The sequence below is a fragment of the Vombatus ursinus genome, unplaced genomic scaffold (genome assembly GCF_900497805.2).
Source record: "Vombatus ursinus unplaced genomic scaffold, bare-nosed wombat genome assembly UNPS02014799.1, whole genome shotgun sequence".
Taxonomy (NCBI): domain Eukaryota; kingdom Metazoa; phylum Chordata; class Mammalia; order Diprotodontia; family Vombatidae; genus Vombatus; species Vombatus ursinus.
Window position 1 is genome coordinate 47,403,834 of NW_020954577.1, and position 24,729 is coordinate 47,428,562.

The 24,729-nt window shown below is 46.5% G+C and overlaps 1 protein-coding gene across 5 annotated transcripts in view; it reads right to left on the minus strand.

Annotated features, from left to right (window-relative positions):
- LOC114050585 (WAS/WASL-interacting protein family member 3-like) overlaps window positions 1-15,647 on the minus strand; it is a 72,908-nt gene extending 57,261 nt beyond the window's left edge. Inside the window, exon 1 of one of the 5 annotated variants that reach the window (XM_027872397.1) lies at window positions 15,581-15,647. The gene's annotated coding sequence lies outside the window, so the exon portion shown is untranslated. Of the gene's footprint in view, window positions 1-13,778; window positions 13,996-14,577; window positions 14,656-14,825; window positions 14,889-15,020; window positions 15,085-15,580 lie in introns of those variants that run through there. The other 4 variants (XM_027872396.1, XM_027872392.1, XM_027872395.1 and 1 more) reach the window with 4 other exon arrangements.
- Between the last annotated feature and the right edge of the window lie 9,082 nt (window positions 15,648-24,729).

Consider the following 24,729-nt stretch of genomic DNA (forward strand, 5'->3'; position numbering starts at 1 on the left):
GACTCAGTTTTCTCATCTGTAAGACGAGCTGGAGAAGGAAATGGCAAATCACTCCAGTATCTCTGCCAAGAAAACCCCAAAAGGGGTCGCAAAGAGCCTGATAGGACTAAAAAATGACTAAACAAACAGTAACCAAATCCTTCTCCTTCTGGCCTTGGGAATAGACCCCAGGCCTCAGTCTGGTAACCTTTCCATTATAGACACTGCTTCATGACATAAGTCTACCCAGGTCCCTCAGAGACCCTGGCATGCTGGCAGAGCACTGGGCATCTCTGTGCCTGCAGACATCCCCACTGAATGCCTAATGAAGGATACAAGAAGGCACCCACTCAGGTGCTGGAGACATTGCCCGGGAAGGGCCCGTGCCAGGGATGCATATATGCTAGTCCCAGAATGATAGCACGTTGGCTCTGGAAAGGACCTGGGAAACCTTCTGGTCCGGCTCCCTCATTGTTACAGATAAGAACAGTAAGGGCTGTGGAAATAAAAATGATTTGTCCAAGGTCCCACAGCCAGCTGATGACCTCCAGACTCCCACCACCCCACCCTGCCTCCTCCGGGGCTCTGAATATTCAGACACACTCTCAGGACTTCCAGAACACTCTGTGCTAGCGATTATAAACGAGGCAGAAATATTCGATTAGAAGCAAAGAAAAAATGATGCCTAAAATGGAAAACATGACCAGATAGATCTGGAGGAGGGAGAGAAATGGCAGCAAAGATAAGAATAGTTAACGATGATAATAATGAGGTTAATAACTGACATGCATATTAAGTTTACAAAGTGATTTCTGCACAAGCTCTCATTCGACGCTCATTACAAGCCTGAGGAGAAGAAACTATCGGGTATTATTGTCTCCATTTTATGGATGGGAAAACTGAGGACCAGGGAAGTCAGTCAGCTTGTCCGTTAACAAGCATTTATTATATTCTAGGCACCGTGAAAAGCAGTGAGGATACGAAGAAAGGCCAAAACAATTCTTGCCTCCGAGGAGTATACATTCTAACGGGTGCCGCTTAGTCCATCACAGGCAGGGTTTGAACCCAGGTTTCTTTTGCAATCCACAGCTTCCTACTCTGTGACACCACCTGTCCATCGTATTCTCTCTCAGTGAGATGAGGGGTACAGTCTCCTCACCCAAGCATCAAAGCTGGGACTGAAGAGATGAAGCCAGTTTCTAAAAGGTGTAACAAATAACTACAAGAAAAGACAACGCATTAGCCAGCCGAGATCGGGGAGAAGCTTCCCTTCCACGTTTTTACCGCTGCGTCTCCAGCTTTAAGGCAGGAGGACAGTCTAGCTCTCGGTTCACAAATGCAGAACGAAGCTTCAAAAAAAGTCTACGCTGGCAGCAGTCCGAGCATTTCTGCTTCCAGGCATTATGGAATCTCCATGCACCAAAAGCCCAGGTTCCAGAATAGCCTTTGGGTTATTGGGGGAAAAAAAAAGGTGTTTCCAGAGTCCATTACCTCCAGAAGGATGAAATAATTTGCCTTGTCCTTCCAAAGAGCTTAGCTATACGAATATACTTGCAGGCGCATATGTTGCCCCCCTCCCCAAGAGCTTTCTTCTTTTTGTCATCATATCCTCAGTATTACAGTCTCTTGTACACAGTAGGTGCTTAATAACTGCTTACTGCCTAAGCTCAGATGATCTTTCTAAAGGGCAGGGCTTCCAAAAAAACCAAAAACCAAAACAAAACAAAAAAAACAACCAGTTCAAACTTGTTTTCAAATGACCTCAATTAGGCAAGTATTTATTAAGCTAATGATTAGATGATTCTGCGTATTTATTAAGGTAAGGTAGGTTCCTCACCCTTGAAGGATTAGATGGTTCTGCGGTATAGAGAGTGGCACGCTGGTCCCATTTGCCAGTTGCTGTGAGTTACGTGGTCATGGCAATATTTGAAATTTTGAGACATAATGTGAGGAGGTGGACAGAAGACCGGCTTTGGAGTCAGGAAGACCCGGGTTCGAACCTCATCTCAGACACTTAGTAGTTGTGAGATCCTAAGTTCTCTATGCTCAGTTCCCTCATCTGCAAAATGAGTCAATGGCTTGTAAAGTCTACTTCAGTTTGAAATCTGGACTCCTATGACGCCATAATTAGAAGCGTGCCTAGTAAGAGTTTAGAAGTTTAGAAGTGAGTAGGGATTTTTGCCTCAGGGGCAGGAAGGCCTGGGTTCTGATTCCTGTTGGCCTCTGACAAGACAGACTAGCTGTATGACCATGAGTAAATGATTCCATTTCTCAGCACCCCCAGCCAGCACTCTAAAACTAAGGTACTTCTACATAGATAGAAGGAGTTTCCTAAACAATGAAATTTAATTGTGTAGTAGTTGGGCTTTTTAATGCCCAACACTCTGAAAAGCTCTACAAATACAAAGACAAAAATAATAATCATCAGTTCCTGCTTCAAGGAGCTTACATCAGTTTGAAGAGAGACATCACAAAACAGCTGAGTCAATACAAAGTCTATACACAAATCAATGGGGGGAAAGAAGAATACCATAGTTCCTCCTCCTCCTCCTCCCCACCTTGAAATCTGGAAAGGCTTTTGGGGAGTGGGCAGGGGCACCTGAGCTGAGTCTCAAGAGGGAGGCACATAATGGCCGCCAGTCTGTCCGATCGTGGAATAAAGTGAGATCCATCTGGGAAGACGGGTCAAGGCCAGAGTAGGTTGTTACATCTCACGTCTAACTTTTCTAACTACAGGCAAATTTCACAATTTGGAAAACTGGCTCCCGAAGCTTGATAAGTGAAATGAATAAAATATGACGATGCATTCATTCATTCATGCCATAGCCTCCGAGCTAGTCGAGCCCCGACATTTTGCAGGCGAGAAAACGAAGCGCCACATTACACGGCGAGTAAATGACAGATCGACTTCTTCCGCCTCCAAACCTGGGGCTCATTTCCCCATACCACGTTGCCTCGTGTCTATTCATCTCTTTTTAAAAATATTTCACCTATTTCAAATAGTCCTCTTCCTCAAAGGTACATGCAAGTGATGAATGAAAGGGCAGGTTCACGTCTTTGGCACTTGGAAGGTGCAGGACCCGGGTTCAAATGCTGCCTCTGACGTTAATGCCTCGCGGGACCACGGACACGTCCCTCCTGCTCCTTGGGTCTCGGCTGGCCTCGAAGACCTGACCTTTCCAGCTCACTGAACCTCTCGGGTCAGCTTCCTCCCATATGAAATGAGTGGGTTGAGCCTTTGAGGGCCCTCCTGGCTAGATCTCGGATCCTCTCAAGAAGGAATCGGCTGCAGGAGCCATTACTCACAGCACTCAGCACCAACAATAGAATCCTATGCAACCCCTTGCCTAGCATGGCATCCTCGAGGGCCGCCGAAGCTGCAGATTCTGGGCAGGACCCACCTGGGGGCCACTTGTCAAGATGCCTTCAGTAGGACAGACAAGAAGAGTCAAAGGTATAGAGGGGTATAAAGGCGAGTCCTTCCTCATTGAACGCACAGCTGGAAACCCTCTTGGACCTCAGGTACCGTCGCTGGCAATTTCACTCCATTCGGCGCGGGCCTGCCCATTATCCAGCCTTCGGTCCCTCCCGGCCGTCCTTTGGTGCCGCAGACAGTGCCTGGGGGCTATTTTTAGGATATCTGAAAGCACACTTCTTAGGTGAGAAATTCCAAAGAGATGAGAGAGGAGAATGTCGTTTGAAATCGTCCGCGTGGGCAGCCGGGACATCAGGGCCAGACCCTGCACATGCAGGGGCATCCAGAACCAGAGTCCCTCCACATCAGAACAGACAGCTGGCTTTTGTAGGTCACTGTGGCCAACAAGATAGCAGCACGCTGAGCGCCCAAGCCTGCGGTGCAGCCCCTCCTGATTTAGTTAGACCCATCCCTGGATGACAGACATACGATCCATTACCAGGCCCGCACGTGAAGTTTTTCCCACTTGGTAAAAAGTCGATAGGACTCGAGGACATTTTGAGGTACCAGAGAAGCGCTTCAGTATCACTATACAGGTCACTAGGCGATGAAGCGGTTAGACTCCTGGGCCAGGAGTCATTAAGACTTGAGTTCAAATCCTGCCTCAGACATCTGCTAGCTTCATGACCCTGAGCAAGTCACTTAAACTCTGCCTCAGTTTGCTCATCTGCAAAATGAGGATAACAATAAAACCCGCTTCACAGGATCGTTGTGAAGATCGAAGGAGGTAATATTTGTAAAGCTCTTAGCACTGTGCCTGGCACATAGTAGGCACTAAATAAATGTTACCTTTATAATAATAATAATTATTAATAAAATCACTACTATAATTACCTTCCGTGTATTTATTTTGCATCTTCTTAAATAAATAAGAACCTGTTGTCTTCCCCAATAGAACATCAGCTGCCTGAGGGCAGGAACTTTTAAAAATGATTTTTGTCTGTTTCCCCACACCTGTGATTTCACTGGTGTAGGGAGCCCTAGGGAGGAACTTTCTCTATCAATACAGGTCAACACCTTCTCTGAAATTTAAAGAGTTTTAGAAAGCTGCCTTTGCCCAGGGTCACAGAGCCAATACATACCAGAGGCAGCACTAGAACCCAGGTCTTCCTTCCTGACTGTGGCTGCTCTCTGTTACCTCACCACATGACAATACAGTAGGTGATTAATAAATGTTTTCTGATTCATTGAATTCACATCAATCTTGCACTATAAAGGTTGCTAAGTGCCTTCTTTTCTCATGATACTCCCTAAGGTAGGGAATGCTAGTCCCTTCCCCCCCCCCCTTTTTTTTAGCTTGGGTACCAAGACTACTTGGAATCCTTCTCTGCCCACCCTTGTATTTAGTGCCCTTTACCTCCTCAAATATTCCAAACATGCTCCTTGACTTCTGCTCTCTCCCCTACATACACAGTGTATTATACTAGCTGTGAAGATAGTATATTTCCCCAATAAAAAGTAACCTCCTGAGGGCAGGGGCTCTTTTTGATCTTTGTCTTTGTATGAATCCCTAACACCTAGCTCAGGGCCTTGCTAAGCTACTACATAATGTTTTCCGAATTGAACTGATTTGAATTATGCTCATTTTACAAATAAGGAAACTGAGAATCAGAGATTTCCTCAAAAGTGTCTTGCATGGTCATGAGGTTATCCTTGGAGACTGAGTCTGTACTTTCAGAATCCTGTAAAATGTACACCAAGATAGAGCCAGGAAAAAGCAAGATGGATAGAAACCATGGAAATGAAAACTAGCTGAGGTTTTTTTGGTTATGCTTTTTTTCCTGTTCTTTTTACCCTGCCAAGAGAGCTCAGCTAAATCTCAGGGGAAGCTCTGAGAAACGACGAACGGTTTTAGGGCCGTTCCTCACTTATTGCTAAAACTAGTTTGCCCTTTTTGTGAATCTCTGGAGAAAAGAATATTTGAAAAGTAAACGTTTGCTTCAAGACTAACTATATTTTTAAAAATGTATGAGCTACGGAATTATGCTAAGAAAATAACAAAAATGTCCACGCCACTTGACCTAGGGATCCTACCGCTAGATTAAAAACTGAAAAACAGGCCTCCTACATAGCAGAATATTCATAGAAGTGCCTTTGTATTGTTGCTGTTGTCAAGGAACCATGAAACAAGTGCATGAATGTAATGGATTTGGGGTTTTTTGAAGACTGGTTCTCCCCATCTCACCTGGGCTGAAAGTGTTAGGGCCAATCATGGGCTGGGCAACTAGGTGGTGCCAAACCCAGAGGAAGGAAGACCCGAGTTCATACTCATCCTCAGATACTGACTAGTGATGTGACCCTAGGAAAGTCATTTCATACCAGTTGCCTCAGTTTCCTCATGTGTAAAATGAGCTGGAGAAGGAAATGGCAAACTGCCAAGAAAACCTCAAATGGGGCTGTGAAGAACTGGCCTCCACTGATAACGACTTAACAACAACAAATGGTGGGCTTAATAAAAACAAAAGCTTTGACCTGCTCTGTTTCTGACCTAGGCTGCTTCTCCCCTCCTCAGGCCACATAGGAGGCCCTCACTCCCCAAAGCCCACCATATTCACTAATGCCAACCTTAATGGGGCAAAGTCCGCTGCAGTGAAACTCCCCGCAGAGCTGGGGTTACAGGCACGCTCCCTCCGCCACACCTGGTGGCGTGAATGTGGAGAATTCAAAAAGGCCAGGGCAGACCCACATGACCTGATGCAGGTGAAGTAAACAGGCTAAGGAGTCGAACGCTACAGCCCACATCTACAACAAGGTCCATGGAAAGAACCGACAACCAAATCTAAACCGACCACTGTCACTGCAAGTCTAAGCTTGGCCCCGAGAAGCAATGAGAAAGTTCACTTCCCTCCCTTCTCTGAAGTAGGAGGGGACGTCTGCTGCTCAGTGAAGTTGGTCTCTCTGTGACCCCACCTGGGGTTTCTTGCCAAAGATGCTGGACTACTTTGCCATTTCCTTTCCAGTTCATTTGAAAGATGAGAAAACTGAGGCCAACAGGGTGAAGTGAGTTGTCCAGAGTCACACAGCTAGTAAATGTCTGAGGCTGGATTTGAACTCAGGACCAGCACTCTACCCACTGCCCCACGGAGCTGTCCAGGTAAGGGACTATGGATGGAGAATTGTGAATATACTGTCAGAGGCAGCTGATGTGTTAGCTTTGCTGCTTTTTTTTTTATAAGGGGTGATTTGGTGAATAGGAGAAAGGAAAGGTTTGGAAATAAAGGTTATGTATAGACAAAAACAGCAATTTTATCCATACCTTTACATATATACACACATGTAAATACACACATACATACATACGCACACATATTTAAACTCTATTAGCTACCAAAGACCACGATAGAAAACCTGACATATATTATTCAAAGCCCTACAGCAGAAAGAAAATGTCTACAGAAACAGAAGGCTTGGGTTTGAATCCTGCTGCCACTTCACAGCCAGCATCGATAGTGGGCCTGAAGGTTTACAAATCACTTTACGTGTGTTATCTCAACAACCTCATGAGGTAGGAGCTATTATTTTCATTTTACAGATGAGGAAACTGAGGCTGAGAGAGGCTGAATGACTTGCTAAGTGCCTTGCCCAGGGTCACACAGTGTCTGAAGTAGGATTTGAACCCAGGTCTTCCTGACCCCAGGCCCAGTTGATGGCCTCTAACATCTTTTCTAATTCTGAATCACAGGGCAATAAATCAAGGGCTAGAAGGACCCTTTGAGACCATCTATGCAGCCCATACTTTCTGATTCAAGGCCTGAGGATACTTTATACCCCTATGACTCGACATTACCCTCAATTGAACAGCTGTGTTATCCCAGGGACATAGTCAAGAGTTCTTGGGTCCTCCTTCCAGGCCCATGGAGTCAAGATTTCAAGGACCTGGGACATCCCTAGTGTTAGCTATCCCTCCTCTGACGCTGACTGCTGGTTTTCTAGAGTGACCATGTCCCCGAAATACATCACTGTTATAGCAACCACCTTGAGGACCAGCCCTCAGACAACCCCCAACGTCCCACTAGTTGCCAGCTCCTGTTCCACTGGCACAGTCAAGGACCCCCAGGCCCAGAGAGGCGTGGGGGAGGAATTTTGTGGGGCCTTAAGTCTGGCCCTGAGGAAACAGCTACTTAGCTACTCATTTAGGCAAAGCAATAATGCAATGCTCAAATAGAAAAGGCAGAGAATTCTTTGCTTTTACTACTTTGGCAAGAGACATTGATTAAAAACATCAACTCTGTGAGTTAATATTAGTAATTAATATTAATAGTTATGTCATTAATATTATAATTCTACATTATAATTGTTAATAATATTAGCAAATTAATGTGATTTGCCATTCACCCCATGATCAACACGTTAACTTAAGACTGTGAGTAACTCTGGACTTGGGAAGGAAATGGTAAACAAAAGGAAACAAGGGGAAACAGAACAAAATTTGGGATTTGGAGCCAGAGGGCTTGGGTTCAAATCCAGTCTTTTACCCTTGGTTGCTGGTTCTATGGTATAGATGGGTCCCTTCACCTCCTTGGGTCTGTTTCCTCATCGGCAAAATCAGGGTATTGGCCTCGGTGGCTTCTGAGATCCCTTTCTGCTCTATCGCGCCATGATTTCATCAGCATGGGGATCTCTCTCTTAACCAATGTGACTCCATAACTTTAAGCTTTAAATAAGTTGCCTGGGGGCAGTGAGAAGTTAGATGACTTGCCCAAGGTCACCTAGCTAGATTAGGTCAAAAACCAGTAGAACCCAAGTCTTCCCCCACTCCCAGGGCTACATCATGGCACCTGTAATCTATGATTCTAAAGAGGCCGACCTTGGTTTAATGTAAGAGAGACTGAAGAATCACCCAAAGTGCAATGGGCTGCCAGGGGCTGGGACGGGGGTGGGGGAATCACCGCTTGTTGGGGTGTGGCAGAGGGGACTCTTAGTCCAGGAAGGGCTGGATCGGCTGGCCTCTGCGTCCTGTCCACCTCTGCAATGCTGTGATTCTATCAACTTCCTACACGGCAGTTTCTGGTCACTCATTCTCCAATGCTAATTTTATAAAACAGAAAAGTGTCAATTCTGAAGCCTGGAGTTGACCACAGTGACTTCTAATGGAGCCTGGACTATCTGAGGATGTTGAAATAATCAGAACCCTAGCTACTAAAATGTACACAAACGTGGTTAGAGACATCCGCCCACTCCTAATACAAGAAGAGACAGAAAGGAAATGGTACGTATTATTCCATTCATTGGTCAACAAGGGTCAGGTGTGAAAGACTTTCTTTTCTCTAAATATGATTGAGGCCAAGGGAGATTATGAGATCCCTAATATTGATCTATTACGGACTTGGGGGCAGAATTAGAATTGTTTTCCTCTCCAAGGTCAGTCTTCTCCATCTATTTACTTTGCCCTTTGATCATTCTCCTAGAGGCCAAGCTGCCCACACGGCCCTCCCATAAAAGGCAAGCCACAGCCTGCCATGTGCCAGAGAGGACAGTTCTCTTCATTTACCCAGGCTGGCATTTATATGGATCTTCAAGGTTGCTTTACATATGCTATCTCATTTCAGCTGCTGTGGCCAAAAAACTCCCCAGCAGCCACCCCGGGGATGAACTTCCCCAAGCTGAGCTAAGAGTACCCTTGGGCAGCCTGTCCTCAGAGGCCTTCCAACTGAGGGGAGCCTTCCAGAGTTTGTTTGCTGGTTTTCTGGAGAGCCTTCAAGATCCCAGGGGTCACCTTAGGAGTACAAGAACACCCATCTAGAACCAGAAGGGAGCTCAGAGAAGTCACTCAGTTCAGGGATTTTTAACCTCTGGTTAAGTCACGGATGCCATCGGCAGTCTGGTCAACCCTTTGGAGCCATCTATGGCAAGCATTTATTAAGCACCTACTATGTGCTGGGCACTATGCCAAGTGCTGGGTATACAAAGAAAGGCAAGATACATGGTCCTTTCCCTCAAGGGTCTCACTTTCTAATGCAAGAAACAACATGTAAAGAGCTTGGTATGTATAAGACATACATGGAGGATCAGAGATTTAGAGCTGGGAGGGACCTTAGGGGTCAATGGAGTCCAACCTTCTCATTTTCCAGATACCTCCTCATTAATGGGGAAGGGGGAGAGACCAGGAAAGGCCACCTGTAGTGGAAGTCTCTCTTTATTATGAACCACAGCACTGAACTGGGGTAGAGATTGGCCCACTACGTTAGTGGTAGCTGGAATTCCCAAAGAAAACTCCTCCATCCAATGCACCTGGGCACCTTCTCTGCAACTTGTAGAGTTTCCTAGAGCACTTAAAGGTTAAGTGACTTGTCCAGGGTCACACAGCCAGCGTACATAGTCAGATGAAGGACTTCAAGGTCTTCCTGTCCTGCTCTCGAGGGAAGCCAGCAAGAGTTACGCCAACCTGCCCATCTTTACCAGGTCCACGCCCCACTGATGCATTATTCAGCAAACTTGGGTGTATCTGAAATGATCTTGGACTTCCCATTTATCTTTGCTCTCCAATCCTGACCCCACTCCTGCACCAGTAGGAACATTACATCCAACCCTGCAGGGGTATGTGCAATATCGAAATTGCAGCTATAACACCAAGCTGCCGAGGAACACAGCAGAAGCAGCTGATGAATAAATCATGGAAGTCCTAGGAAGCACTGAGAATATTTTGCTTCTCTTAAAGCACCTGATTCGCATCTGATTTTAAAAGCTAAGCTTGGTCAGCATCCTTTGAGGGAAAAGAGCACATTTATTTATGCCTCTTGTCCAGAGAATCAGCCATCTACTATCCAGGTTTTGCAGGGGGGTGGAAGTTAATAGAAGCCAGAAAAACACTGATAACCGCCCAGAAGAAGCACTCTGGGATTTCTGAATGCAGACATGGAGAGAGAGGCTGAGTCAGGTGCATAAGCCCCAAATTCACATATGTGGGACTGGGGTCAAATGACCTGGGTGTAAACCCTGGCTCTTTTTTTGTTTTTGTTTGTTTTTTTATTTAGGCAACTGGCGTTAAGTGACTTGCCCTGGGTCACACAGCTAGTAAGTGTCAAGTGTTTGGTCTGAGGCCAGATTTGAACTCAGATCCTCCTGACTCCAGGGCTGGTGCTCTATCCACTGCACCACCTAGCTGCCCCAACCCTGGTTCTTGCTGTTTGGTCCCTGGGTGACCTTGGATAAGCTGTTTCATCTGCCTCGGCCTGTATTTCCTCTTGAGAAATGAGAGGTTTTGGGGGCAGCTAGGTGGCACAGTGGATAGAGCACCAGCCCTGGAGTCAGGAGGACCTGAGTTCAAATCCAGCCTCAGACACGTAACACTTACTACCTGTGTGACCCTGGGCAAGTCACTTCTCCCCACTGCCCAACCCAAAAAAGAAAGAGAAATGAGAGGCTTGGACCTAGACGATCTCAAAGGTTCCTTGTGGTTTAAATCTTTGATCCTATGACCTTTGTGGTTGACCACAACCAACCTGGAGCTCAGTCATGATCCTGCTGCCTGGGAACTGGCTATGACGGGAAGGCAGAGGTACAAAAAGACCCCCAAGCAATTCATCAGTGATCAAAAGATGGCTGACTTTGACTTCTACACCGTGCGGGGGACACCAAAGGCAGACTCGGGTGCTAAGCGTTGTGTTTCTGAATACAGAGGAAAGAGAACTGGTTCCAGAGCCACAGAGGCTGAGTTCAAATCCCACCTTCGATCCTTACTACCTGTGTGACAACTTTAACCTCCCTAAGACTTAGTTTCTTCATCTATAAAATGGGGAGGGCGAGATGGTCTCCGAGGTCCCCCTCAGCCCCAGATCTGATTCCATGACCTTTGAGGCCCCTCCCAGCTCTAAAACTCTCATCCCACGATCCCAAGATTATGGAACATTACCAGACTTGATCCCAAGCTAATAAAGGTTTCTCCCTGGAAATGCATCGAAGAACCTCTGTGAGCAGCCCACGGCCCACAGGACACAGCTCACCACTTAACGTCTGTCCCTCTCTCTGTCAGCTGTTCAAGGAAACATTCTAGTGAATAGCTGCTCTTCTCCCCCCCGCCCCCAAACAGGATATTATCCTCCAACAGGGACATCTCACTGCCAAACAGTGAACAGCCAGGTTGGGTTCCTGGCCTTCTTCTAAGTTCCAAACACACATTGGCTGAGTCAGTAAGAAAGACAGCAACACTCGCATTTAGTATCTAGTCGCAACGAAAGCCCAAATCTCTTGAATTTTGTACAATACAAGCATCCTATTAAATGGGCATAGACTCCAAAGCAGGGAAGGTAGAGACCAACTATGCTATGACAACAATAACCTAGATATAACAACACCTGGAAGGCGGCTGAACTCCGGTTGACTATAATAACCAATCTCAGGCATGGAGAAATGCTACTGAAAGATTCTTTTCTTCTCTCAGTAAAGAGGCGGGGGCCTATGGATGTAGACTATGGGATACACAATCAAGAGCGTCAGTCATTATCTGTTGGTAAGTCTTGCACAATTTGTTACAAAAAAGTGGAGTCTGAGGAAATGACTTTGATGGAAGACTGGAAAGCAATAAGAAAACATCAAAAATATATTGTTTTAAAAGAACAGCTCGCTCCCCAACCTTCCCTCGTATTTGACAGTTAAATCAAGGTTGATTTGGTCGGGCTATGAGTGAAAACAGTTCAATGTTAGAATTTCTTTCTAAAAATACTAGCAGGCAGATGGCATAAGGAGTGTGGTGACAAAGGAAACCTTGCCTAAAGATAACTTTCTGTTGCATAATCATGTTCAATCACACCAAACCCCAATCCTCCTTCCAAATGTGTGACACTAAGATGTAGATTTTTCAAAGCCCCACCATTGAGATAAACTTGGGGGTGGGGAGGGAATAGAGGTCCACCCGAAACAGGCAGCGTGAAACTAACTCTTCTTTTGTGATCTGCAGGCGGCACAGTGGCTGAAGAGCCAGCCCTCAGTACCCCGCTCTGATACGAACAGACGTGTGACCATGAGTAAGTCACTTAACCTTCTCAATGCTCCAGGAAACTCTGACTGTAAATTGCTGAGACTTACATTGCCTTACATTGATGGAAGGCATTTCCTCATGTGGAAGTTCCCTCCACCAATGAAATCATGAGTCCTGTCCCTAAAATATGTGTAGATCCTATCTGTATGATCACTTTTCTCTGTGTTCCTTCTGTGCCTGAAATATCCAATAATTTCAGAACATGTTGTAAACAAATTGCTTTTGTTCTTCTGATGAGTTATTTTGCAATTGCTTTTTTTAGTTTCACATGAAACAAGCTGACATCCTTTACCAATCTTTACGAATTGTGGTAGCACGAGGGTAGCACTAGAAGCAACCTTGGCTTTGGACTTCGAGGTTCCTGGGCAGCCCTGCCCTCACCTTTCCTAAGCTATGTGACTGAGGACAAGGCACTTGACCTTGGGGAACTGAAGCTTCCTCATCTGTAAAATGGGGACGATATGTAATACCGGTCCTATCTACCTAGCAGCCTGCCTCACCCGGCAGTTGCGGGGAAAGTGCTTTCTGAGAAGCATTCTATAAAGGCAGAATGAGTGCTGAAAAAGGTGAAAAGTTCATTTTAGGATCGCTAGTCTGCTATTGGGCTCTTCCAGGATGACCCAAGGTCGAGGGAGAATTTGTTGCTAGCAGCTGCCTGCTTCTTAGCCTTTGGTGTGAACTGTATTCTCACACGCCTTCTTACTTGTGGGTTTCCTTACACCCCTTTTGGGAATGTCTACACAAACTCACACTGCATGAGATGGTCTGTACACCCCAGACCTACATAAAAAGAGGTGCCCCCCCTCAGGTTGGACTAGATGAATTTTTCCTCTTCCTCCAATTCTCATGTTCTTAAAGCTCACTATATGCAACACACACACATCCTCCATGCCTTCTGCTCCTAAATAACTTCAGGCTGCGACAGAACCTCATGAGAAAACAAAGAGTATACCAGAGGAAGAAAAAAAGAAAAGGTCATCCCACAAATGTCCGTCCTCCCTCCCAGCTCTGGGCTGAAATAGGTGATTTCTCAAAGCCAGCCCCGCCAGCTCTGGCACTGGATGACACAACACTGACGCACAAGACAAGCAGCTTTTCCAAATATTCTCTCCCAGCCACCAGAAAAGACTAAGATGTTTCTCCACCAACACCATTTCTTTCCTCTCCTCCTCCTCCTTTTTGCCCTCAACTTTTCATTTTCTCTTCTTTCTTTCTGTCACTCTCAAACCGAATTCACCAAAGGTCTGGATCCAAGAGAACCAGCAGGTGCAGAACGTCTGCATCCCGATCCATCCCTGGGTTTTCCTGAACAACTTTTTTTTTTTTTTTTAAAAGGGTGATTCTCACCTGGTGTCAAATCATCTGGCTGTCAATAATTCTTAACGCAGGTAAAATGCCCCCGTGGCCCTCCTAGGAAATGAAGGCGAGATCCTCTCCCGGCCCACAGCAAAGCTTCCCAAGACTTGTGAACTTTCCTGCCGAGGGAGGGCCCTCCCAGTGGCCCTGAGTGGGAGGGATGCTAAGGAAAGGGGAGGCAGCCCCCCCACCTCCTGTTCCCTCCCTCTCGTCTTCTCCTCTCCTAAGCCTGCACACAGCGCTCTCTCTACCTGCTGCCTCCGGAGAGCTCCTTCCCCAAGGAGGCGGGAGGCGGCTCCTTCCCCTGTTCCTCCCACCCCTCGCTCCCCCCCCCAACCCCGCCAGCTCGGGCTCAGCACCGCTGCCCCCACGCAGGCAGCGGGTTACTTTCCGAACGCAGCCTGCGCTCTGCTCCCGGGAGAGGCTGCCCACGGTGTCCCAGGCTCCTGTCCCAGGGTGGGCCGCCCGCCCCCGGAATGCGCGGCTCCGCTGGTGCACCCCCAAGACCCCACCCCCGCAGCCGAGCATCCTTCAGCTTGCGGCCGGATCTGGGGGCCTTGGCGAGCGTCCATCGCTACTGCCGGGGCTTCTCCCCTCCCCCCGCCCCCGCCGGGCCCCGGGCCCCCCTCCCCCCGCCCCCCCCCCGGCCCCCGGCCCTTGGCGGGGGCGGGGGGGGGGGGGGGGGGCAGCAGGCGCCGGGCAGTGGGGAGCGAAGCCCGAACTCGGGCACCCTCCGTGCCAGGGGCCGCTCGTCTGAGCCCGGGGAGTCTCTAAGCAACCCACAAGTGACCTGGTCCGGCTCCCGGATCCGGTTACCGCCTGGCAGCGCCCCCGATGTCCCGGGACCGGGCCCTGAGCCAGCTCCAAGGAGGGCAGCTGGAGATGGGGGGCGCTGTCGGTGGGGAGCTGCACGCCCCGGCTGCTCCCCTTCCCCCACCTTCCGCCTGCTCCGCTCCCCCGCGGGCCCGGGACACACACGCACACGCATACTCACTCACACACACACACAAGGAAGGCAAGAGGCGAGGGCTACATTACGGGGAGGGGGCGGCGCTGCTCCGGCTCTGTCCCGCCCGCCGTCCCGGGCCGCAAGTCCTGAGCCGCCGCCCGGCTCGCGCTCCGCAGTGGCTCAGGCTGCCCGCTGCCCGCTGCCCGCGCCGCTCCCTGGCCAGGCTGCACGCCGTGCACCGTGTGGCCGCCGCCGGTTCGGGGAGGCGGGGCCGCGGAGCCCACCTGCTCCCGCTGCTCCTACCCGGGGCTCTGGGGGTGCCAGGCGGCCGCTGGAGGCACTCACTCCCTGGTCATGCCCGGCGACCTTGGCACAGAGCGTCCCTCCGCGGGACTAGCACTCATAGTGTGTCGGCCAAGCGTCCGCCCCTCTGAGCATCCCGCGGAGGAAAGGACCTGGCACTACCTGGTCCGACCCCACCCCCTCGTTTGACCCACCCGGAGAGCCCACATCCAACCTCCGAGATTCCCCAGTCTCTTCCAACCTACTTCCTTCCCCCTCCCCCCCTTCGCAGGAGGAAACTTCTTCCCCACAAGGGAAACGACTGGAGCGAGGTCACCAGGTAGGATTCGAGCTCAGGTCTTGGGACTCCTCGTCGAGTGTTCTTACTGCACCGCGTAGGAGTGAGCCTAGGACCTGGAGACCAAATCGTTTTCCTGGGATTTTGACATTGCCCCTCCTCCCCCCGACCTACCACGCATGGGGAGGGTGGGGAAGGCAGTAATTATCAAAACAACCACTGACATACATGGTTTCACACCTACAGATATGTGTACATACATACATGTGCCTTAAAGTTTGCAAAGTCCTTTACATGCATTGGCTCGTTTATCCGTGCAGGAGGCTGGTTGTTGTAGACGCTGCCTTTTGGAAGAGGCTGCAGGCAGTACAAAACAGACCTAGCAATTCTTCTAGAGTAACTCCCAGGGACTGGAGTATAACCCCGCCCCCACCCCCTCCCGCCCACCCCCACATTCTAAAGCAGCTGCTCTTACAATCTTGTCCATTGACCACTTGGTCCAGAAGGGCTTTGCGGCTGGCCAGGGGCCAGGTCCCCTTAATGATGCTTATTCATAACAAGACAAATGTCTCCACTTGTGTGGGGGTCCCATGTTAGAGGTGGGGTCTCTGGTGTCTCTCTCGAATTCAGCCCTTCTGCCTTTTAGTGTTCCTAGGGTGTGCATGGTTTTTGCAGTGGGAGGGTGGGAGGATTCTGAGGAGGACCTTTTCCTCCTGGTCTTGGAAGTGGCCCAAGAACCATTGTTTGGGGGAGTGGAAATGGGAGGGACCTGTTCCCTCCAGTCACCCTCCTCAGCTGGGCCTCTAAGAAGATGGAGCGGGGTGCCAAGACTTCATGTGGACCCATGCCGAGTGAAGTGAGCAGAGCCAGGATGATATTATATAATAACAGCAACATTGTATAATCTGGTAAACAACATTGAAAGGCTTAAGGGCCTTCATCAATACAATGGCTGGCCATGATCTCAAAGGACCAGTGATGAAGACTGTTCCCTCCCACCTGACTGAGAGGTGATGAAGTCATTGCAGGAGACATAACATTTCTGCACGTGTTCAATGTAGGAATTTATTTTGCTTGATTCTATATATTTGTTACAAGGGTTTTTATTCTTTTTTTTACCGTGTGTGTGGCCGGGGGTGGGGGGTGGGGTGGGGGTGGGGACAGTGGGAAAGAAAAAAAAACCATTAAGTGGAAAAAAATTAATTTAAAAAGAAAAACAGGGCTGAGCTTAAGACAAGTAATACTTTGGGCAAGAAAGATTTTTTTAAACTCTGCAAATAGGATATCTCACCTTGAGTACTGATGCTGATTGTTCTGATGTCCAGAACCATTGGAAACATTATTGCTATGGGTCTACTGAAAGTAGGAACAAAAAAAGAGTTGGAGCAAAATAAAAAGTAGGATAAACTGGGTGAGCTGGTGGCAATTTTCTGCAAGGTTTTTTTTTCTCTCAGACAGTCTGGAGCTAGTTGGGTAGAAGACTCTTACCTAGCCCTAATCCTACTGTCTGCAGCGGCTGCTGACTGAGTTTTCACAGGAAAATAGTGCTGGCTGGGAGGAGTTAGGACATGGTTTGGAAGTGCGAATTGTGGGAAATTTATGGAACCACACAGAGACAGCAGAGTATACTGGACCTGGAGTCAGGAGAGACCAGAGTTCAAATCCTACTTATGACCCATTACCTCAATTTCCTTGTCTATAAAATGGGGATAATGAAAAAATAGCTCTCGGGGATGAGAATCAAAAGGGATAATGTATATAAAGTACTAGATTCATATTAGCTATAATTCATTATCCCCTTGTCTATAAAATTAAAGGGGCATACGAGATCTAGCGACTTTCAGCCTTTTCAAGTTGTTGACACGTTTCTCTCCCCAAGGAACTTTATGCGACAGCCAACCTGGCTGAACTTGCTTTCCTCATACATGACATTTCATCTCCTACCGGTACGTCTTTGTACGGGCTCTCTGCCATCCTCAGATACTCTCTTTTCTCACCTGTCTTGTGCCAGTGCCTTCAAGAGACCTTTCCTGATCCAAGGGAATTGGAAGGGCTTTCAGCAGCAGCCTAGCTCAGCTTGCACCTGAAAGGAATTCCCACCATGATGTGTACCTGATGATGTATCCAGACACTTTTCAAGTCTTCCAATACAAGGACCTCCCATTGTGCTCTGGGATAGCTGGAACTGTAAAGAAGTATCCTTGTCAGTGCCTCTCCCCAGCCCCAAACACTTCTGACAGTTTTTGTACATTCTGCGAAATGTTGTATCTCCTTCCCTCCCCCCTAGAATGCAAGATCCTTGAGGGCAGAGACTGTCTCACTTGGGTGTTTATATCACCAGTACCTAGCCCACTGCCTGGCACACAGTTAGCATATAATAAATGCTAGTCAATCAACTATTCCAGCACCAAAAGTAGTAAGATGAGGATAGCAGTTTCAGCCTTTTACATTTATGTATCTCTAGTGCCTTATACAGAGTTAAACACATAATACAAATTTGTTTAATTGAATTAGATTAAAAATTCTATAGGTTCATGAGAACTCTTGCATAGGAGACCAAGTCTTTGAAGCCCTGTTCCCCTCTGGCTATGATCCCAATTATTCATATGGACATTGGAGCAGAGAAGTGTCCTGGCCATTTCTTCCAGGAAGCAGATTGCAAGAAGGGATGAGCTTCTTCTTAGGGCTAAGGCACGCAATGGTATAGATAGGAGAATATAGATCGACTGAGATACCATATGTAAAGTGCTGGGCCAACCTGAAAGTACTATAGAAATCCTAGCTGTTATTGTTAACAATAATAATAGCTAATATGCATATTGATTTATGTTCATATTAATAAAAGCTAACATGTATATAGCACTTTATATGATATACTACTACTACTACTACCACTACTACCACTACTACTACTACCTTCACTTTCCCCTCTCTCCTACAAAGTCCTGCAGGCAATCTCCTTCTAGATGTCATATTTTGTGAGATAAATTTATATGTTATCTCCTGGAAGAACTGCGTTATAAGGTCAATCTTATAAATATTTACTGGTATGATATTCATGAGATTTTGTCTGACATCCCTTTTCAGTTTTGGGAAGTGATTTGCTAAGCAAAACTGGCAAGTTTTCAAAATGCTACATGATTTACATTCCCTCCCTATATTTCCTGCTTAGTTGGCACTCTCTGGATACCCAAACATTTTTAAAAATAGATTTTTATTGATATCTTTTGTTTTACATTGCCTAGATCCCCCCCATCCCTTGTCCACCCCCTCCCAGAAAGATAACCCATATAACAAAGAAATTTTTTTAAAAGAGGAGGAAGAAAAAAAAAATTGTCAGAGCTAACCAACTCATTGAAACAACCTGACTTTCTATGCAATGTTCCACACCTATGGACCTTGACCTCTGCAAAGAGCCAGGAGGAGGTGCCTTCACCTAGTCCTTCTTTGGAGCTAAGCTTGTTTTTTATAATTTCACAATATTTAGTTTCCATCATATCATGATGGTTGTTCTTTCCACTTACATTGGGACAGTTGTTGTGTATCTAGTTTTCCTGGCTTTTCTTATTTCATTTCACATCAGATCATGTAAGTCATTCCATGTTTCTCTGTATTATCACGTTCATCGCTGACCTTGTATCTGTTGGGGAATGGCTCTTGTTCTTGTACAATTATATCTATTACCTATGTATCTCAGGTATTAGACTTTTATCTAAGAAATTCACTGCAAAGATTTTCCCCTTAGTTAACTGTTTCCTTTCTAATTCTAACTGCATTGCTTTTCTCATATAAAACCTTTTCAATTTTATGTAATAAAAATTGCCCATTTTATCGTTTGGTATTATCTTTATTCCCTATTTGGTCAAAAGCTCTTCCTCAATCCATCAGAAGTTATCTCCTTCCCTTTTCCTCTAATTTATGACATGGCTTTTTTTTATATGAAGGTCATGTATCATTTGGAGTTATTGTGGTGCATTGTTCAAGATGATGGCCTAAACCTATTTTCTTCTAGGCTATTTTCCACCTTTCCCAGAAGTTTTTGTCAAAAAAGAGAATCTTTAACCCAGTATTAGACATCCTAAGATTTAATGAGTACAAAGCTACCATTACGTTTGAGTGCTTTGAGGCCTTGTGTGACTAAATTGGTTACTAAACCAACTTTTCTGTTTTTTAGCTAGTACCGTATAGTTTGCAGGGAGGCTTGGTGGTGCAATGGATAGAACACCCAGCCTGGAATCAGAAAGACATCTTCCTGAGTTCAAATCTGACCTCAGACATTTCCTAGCTGTGTGACCCTGGAAAAGTCACTTCAGCCTATTTGCTTCAGTTTCCTCCTCAGTAAAATAAAAGGACATGGCAAACCACTGAAGTATCTTTGCCAAGAAGACCCCAAATGGGGTTATGAAGAGTCGGACACGACTGAAAAATGACTGAACACAACCATACCGTTTTCATCATTACTGCTTTGTAGCATAGTTTGGGATCTGGTACTGCCAGGCCCCCTTCCTTCCCACTTTTTTCATTATTTCTCTGGAGATACTAGGACTTTTTATTCTTTTGTCTAGGTCTATAAAGTAACCCCTTGGTGGTTTGAGTCATATGACACTGAATCTGTAAATTTCCATTAGATCTTATAATTGCATCACTCCATAATTCCGAGTTTTCATGAAGCCCCTCCTCCGATGCTTCGTGGTATGGTGGTGTCATTAGGGGTTCTGCTCTGGTGGTTCTTCCAGGCTGGATAGTTTCCCAGTAGGGCCCCATTGATGGGCTCCATATTGTCAGAGAAACTTCAGCCAAGTTCATCATCAGGCTAGCTCCAGGGGGGTGAATTTTTCAGCCACAACAACTCTCAAAGATTTACTAAATGATGGAAGGTTTTGATCTGTATTAACCTAATCCTGGTGGAATTACAGATCTTTTAGGTGTATTTATTTATTTACTTCCTCAATTGTTTTTATTGATGATTATGAAATTCATAATAAAAATAATTTTTGCCAAAGATGAGTAGCCATGCTGGATAGTCAAGGGCCAGTTTCTGAGGGGCTAAGACCAACTGGAAGCTGGAGGGAAAAGAATTTTGGGTTGAGGCTATCTTGATTAAATAGTGCCTGCCAGCAACTGTAGCCAAGTAGGAAGTAAAGACTCCAACTTGAAAACACTCACAAAGAGATGATTCCCATAACTCCAAGTGTAGCATAATCAACGTAAAGTATTTGTCTGGTTTCTTGGCCATTGGAGCAGAATGTCCGGGAAGTGCTTAATGGGCAAAGAAGAGCTAAACTTGAGGGGCAATGTTGGTGGAATGAACAGGCATCGGCAAGACAGACGTAGAGCAAGAAAGACAGCAGACTCGGGCTCAGAAAGACCCACGGGGGATTCAACGTGACTCAGAACACAGCAGGGCACAATCTATTGTAAAGTTCACATCCTAATGCGGTAGATAGGTCAGGAGAAGCAAAGACCCTTGTAAACAATCACTCCTTGTGTTTGGTTGAGCAGGCAAAAAACAAGGCTGAGATTCTTTCTGGGGCCCAAACTATAAATCCGCAGTTGGGAAGTCAGGGGCATGTGCGGAAAGTGTGTGTGGAGGGGAGAAGGGAGTGTGGTGAGGCACCCGATAAACATCTATAGAAAAGATGAGGGTTTATAGGAGAATAGCTGTACTACAGAACAAAAACCCCACCAAATGGTCATAAATGATAGGAGGCGGAGCTGTCTGGGTGTGTGCAGGAAAAAGATAGAAACATCTCAGGCAACTGCTTCTATTGCTCCAGGCTCAGTTGAAGGTAAACAAGGTTGTACCCCTTTTTGAAAACTCTGGTCAACATTTGAGAAGCCTTTGAAATGTGTTTTTTGGTCCTTGCATTTCTTGAATTTGTCCTTCTCTCAAAGGGTGATCCTTCCCCTCCTTTTAGATATCCGGAGCCACAGAAGCATAGTCATAACGAAGGCAGAGAAATCTGACCTCTGGCCCAGGGCATCAGAATTTAGAGGGCGCAAAAATGTAAAATAACGATTTCAAAAGGTTGGACAATTTTAACGGCTTTCATGTTTTTATGTGATCATCCCCCAGGGATTTCTTCCCCCATAAAGTCCCAGATCTAGTTCCTAGCCCTTTATTTCTTCAGCAGCCTAGAAGTTAGTTAGCAAGAACAATGAGTGAAACGAGGAAGCTGCTGGAAGCTGTTCTTTTTCCTAGTAGCTTTCTTTCCTCCTCTTCCTCCTCCACACTGTAGCACACCTGGTTAGCATTTCCCAGGGCAGGGATCTTCTTACCAGCAGCCTCTCGGAATCCCTATCAGGTATCCTAAGATCTCCCAATCAGAACTCTCTCCAGCCCCGATGGACTGCTGACGTAGCCTCAGGCCTCCCTCTGTGTCACTTATGAGATGTATGACCTTGGGCCAGTCACTTACCCATTCTCACTTACATTTCTCACTTCAAAAATGAGCTTGTTGGAGATGACGCAAAGGTTCCCTCCCAGGTCCGACTCCTTTGAGTTCTCAGGACCCTTTCTGCCTCTCAAAATGAACTCTGAAAACCAGTCATTTATATGTGTTTATGAATTAAAATTCTATTTTAGCCCAAACTCATATAAAAGTGGGCCACAATTACATTTGCATTTATTTCACAGGCACCAGTTGGGGGGGAGGGGAGATTTAGGGAGAGACAGGGAAGGGGGAGGGAAGAGGGAAAAGGAATTTGAAAATCTTCTTAGAAGACAGCCTGATATAGTGAATGGACAGCTGGATTTGGGGATAGGAAGACCTGGGTTCAAATCTTGCCCCTTACCATCTGTGAGACCCTAGACAAGTCACTGACAAGTGACAAGTCACAATTCCTCTCAGCCTCAGTTTCCTGATCTGTAAAATGGGGAAACTAGCAGTACTCATCTTACTGGGTTGTAAAAATGCTCAAATGAGGTAGATAAAGCACAAAAGCTACTTAACGTTCTGTATGAATGTGAGTTAGTGTTACTCTGAGGCTCCTGAAAGGACTAGTCACGTATTTGCTAGCTGTATGACCCTGGGCAAGTTACTTAACCACACTGAGCCTCAGTTTATTCATCTGTAAAATGGCAGTAATAGTAGAGTCTGATTTAATCATCTAGGGCGGTGTGGGGGTATCACAGACATGACAGGCTGTGGTTAAGACCTTAGGGAGGCCTGCAGAGGTTGCTGTATGTGTGTGTGTGTGTGTGTGTGTGTGTGTGTGTGTGTGTATCTGTGTGTAGGGGTTACTGGGAGCCAGGTGTTGGAGACTGGCAGCCATGCTCCTTCCTCCAAGGCTCTTTCTAGAACATGGATCCTGTCTGCCCCATTCCCACAGGTCTGCCTGAAGACAGACCCCTCCTTCCTTTTCCTGTTCCATCCTTGTCCACCTTCTCTGCCCATGCACAGCTCTGGCTTCTAACTTGACCCCTCCCCTCCCTGTGACCTAGGACTCCCAAATCCATATCCCCTGTTTCCTGGCACAAGTGTGCCCTCAAACCTAGATTGAATAGTTTTGGGAGGATATAGTCAGCTCCTGTGGCTGCCGTCCTAGACCTTGGCCTCGTGCACCGGTTGACCTTTGCCCATGAAGTTCCCACCTCAAAAATACACGTCTCCAGCACCCTTTCCCTCACCAAGGGCAGAGTCCAGCAATTAGAAGACTGGGCATCAGGAGACCTGAGCTGGGCCAGTTTCCTCTTGACTTAGACTTGTGATCCTGGCCAGATAGAACACACCAAAGAGTATCTCTGTTTCCCCGTGGAGACAGCATTGGGCACCTATGTAGTGGGTGTGAAAAGAATGATATTTAGAGGCAGGATAGATCAAGAAGACCCAGGAACACCTAGCATTATAATCCTGCCTCAAAAACTAACAAACAGTGTGACCTTGGGCAAGTCATGCAACTGAGGCTTCCTCATCTGTAAAATGGGAGTAAAATTAGCACCTACCACATAGGGCTCCTGGGAATATCCCAAGAGACCACTTATTAGTGAAGATGATTATCTTCATTTTATAGATGAGAAAACTGAGGCAGATTAAGGTTAAGTGAGACCTAAGGTCACCTAACTAGTATCTGAGGCCAGATTTAGTCTCAGATCTTCTTGGCCTCAGGCTGAGAGCTCTCACCGCCTAACTCAAGCTGTATACACTCTGTCCCACTCAAAGTGTAACCTCTTGGAGGGAAGGAATCATCTCATTTTCATTGTCTTTGTAAGCTTAGCACTGAGCACAGTGTCTGTCTGTGTCTCCTACAGTGTCTGGCACAAGGTGAAGGCTTAATATTTGTTATTAAATTATTGAATTGAATTTCAGAAGTCAGTCAAGCATTTATTAAACACTTGTTGTGTGCTGAGCTCCAAGGATTTAAAACAAAAGGTAAAAACAGTCATGGATAGCCCCAAAGTTGGTTTAAAAAAAAAAAACAAGCAAACAAACAAAAACCTTTACGTTTGTAGGAAGAAAATTCCCTATACAGAGTACCCTTATTGCCAACATTCTCATAGAGGTTGATTCAGGGCTACTTGGCCAGAAAGGAGGGCTTGGGGCTAAGACCCAGCCATCACGTGACTCCTGGCTCTAGGAAGGAGCAGGCTGGTTCAATCACCAAGAGCACCTGAGGCCAAAGATAAGATATTGTTCACATTTCCTACTTGTCTTCATCGCTGCTGAACTCCTTTGATTAGCAGGGCTTTCTGGGTCGCAAACTCCCACAGAGCCTCCTTTTAATAGACATGACACCCAAGCCATCTTCCTGCCCAGATTTGTGGCTGGACAAGGTTTCTTCACCATACAAAGCCAGGTACTTAGTTTTGTTAAGGAATGTTGGCTCCTGCCACCAAAAGTTAATTAGGTGGCTCTTATGACCCACCCAGGAATTTGACAGATTAATGCCCAGGCTCCCTGAAACGTCTCAGTGCCTCTGAGTGGAATGCTAACTACTGTAGCATGATTGCCTGTGAACTTCTGCCTCTGTGTGTGTGTGTGTGTGTGTGTGTGTGAGTGTGTGTGTATGTATGTGTGAGTGTATGTGTGTGTTTGTGTGTATGTGTGTGTGTGTGTGTGTGTGTATGTGTGTGTGAGAGAGACAGACAGACAGGTAGACGGGGAGGGAAGTGCCTGGAATTTCAAGGAAAAGGAGACAGAGCCTCATTCTCAGCTGATATAACTGACATGGACACTGCCCCAGGGGTTTTCCTCTTTTAGGAGTCTCAGCCTCTCGGTGTCTGCCCAATTTGGGCCACTTTTGACCAGTCCATAAAACTACAGGGTTCATTAATAGTATAAACCTGCTGTAGTAGACAAACTCATGCACAAGCCATGAACCCTGTTTCACTGATAGCTTTTGTGTTTACTTTGTGTACACATACATATATACATGTGTATGTATTTAGACACTTTATATTTATACCGTTTATA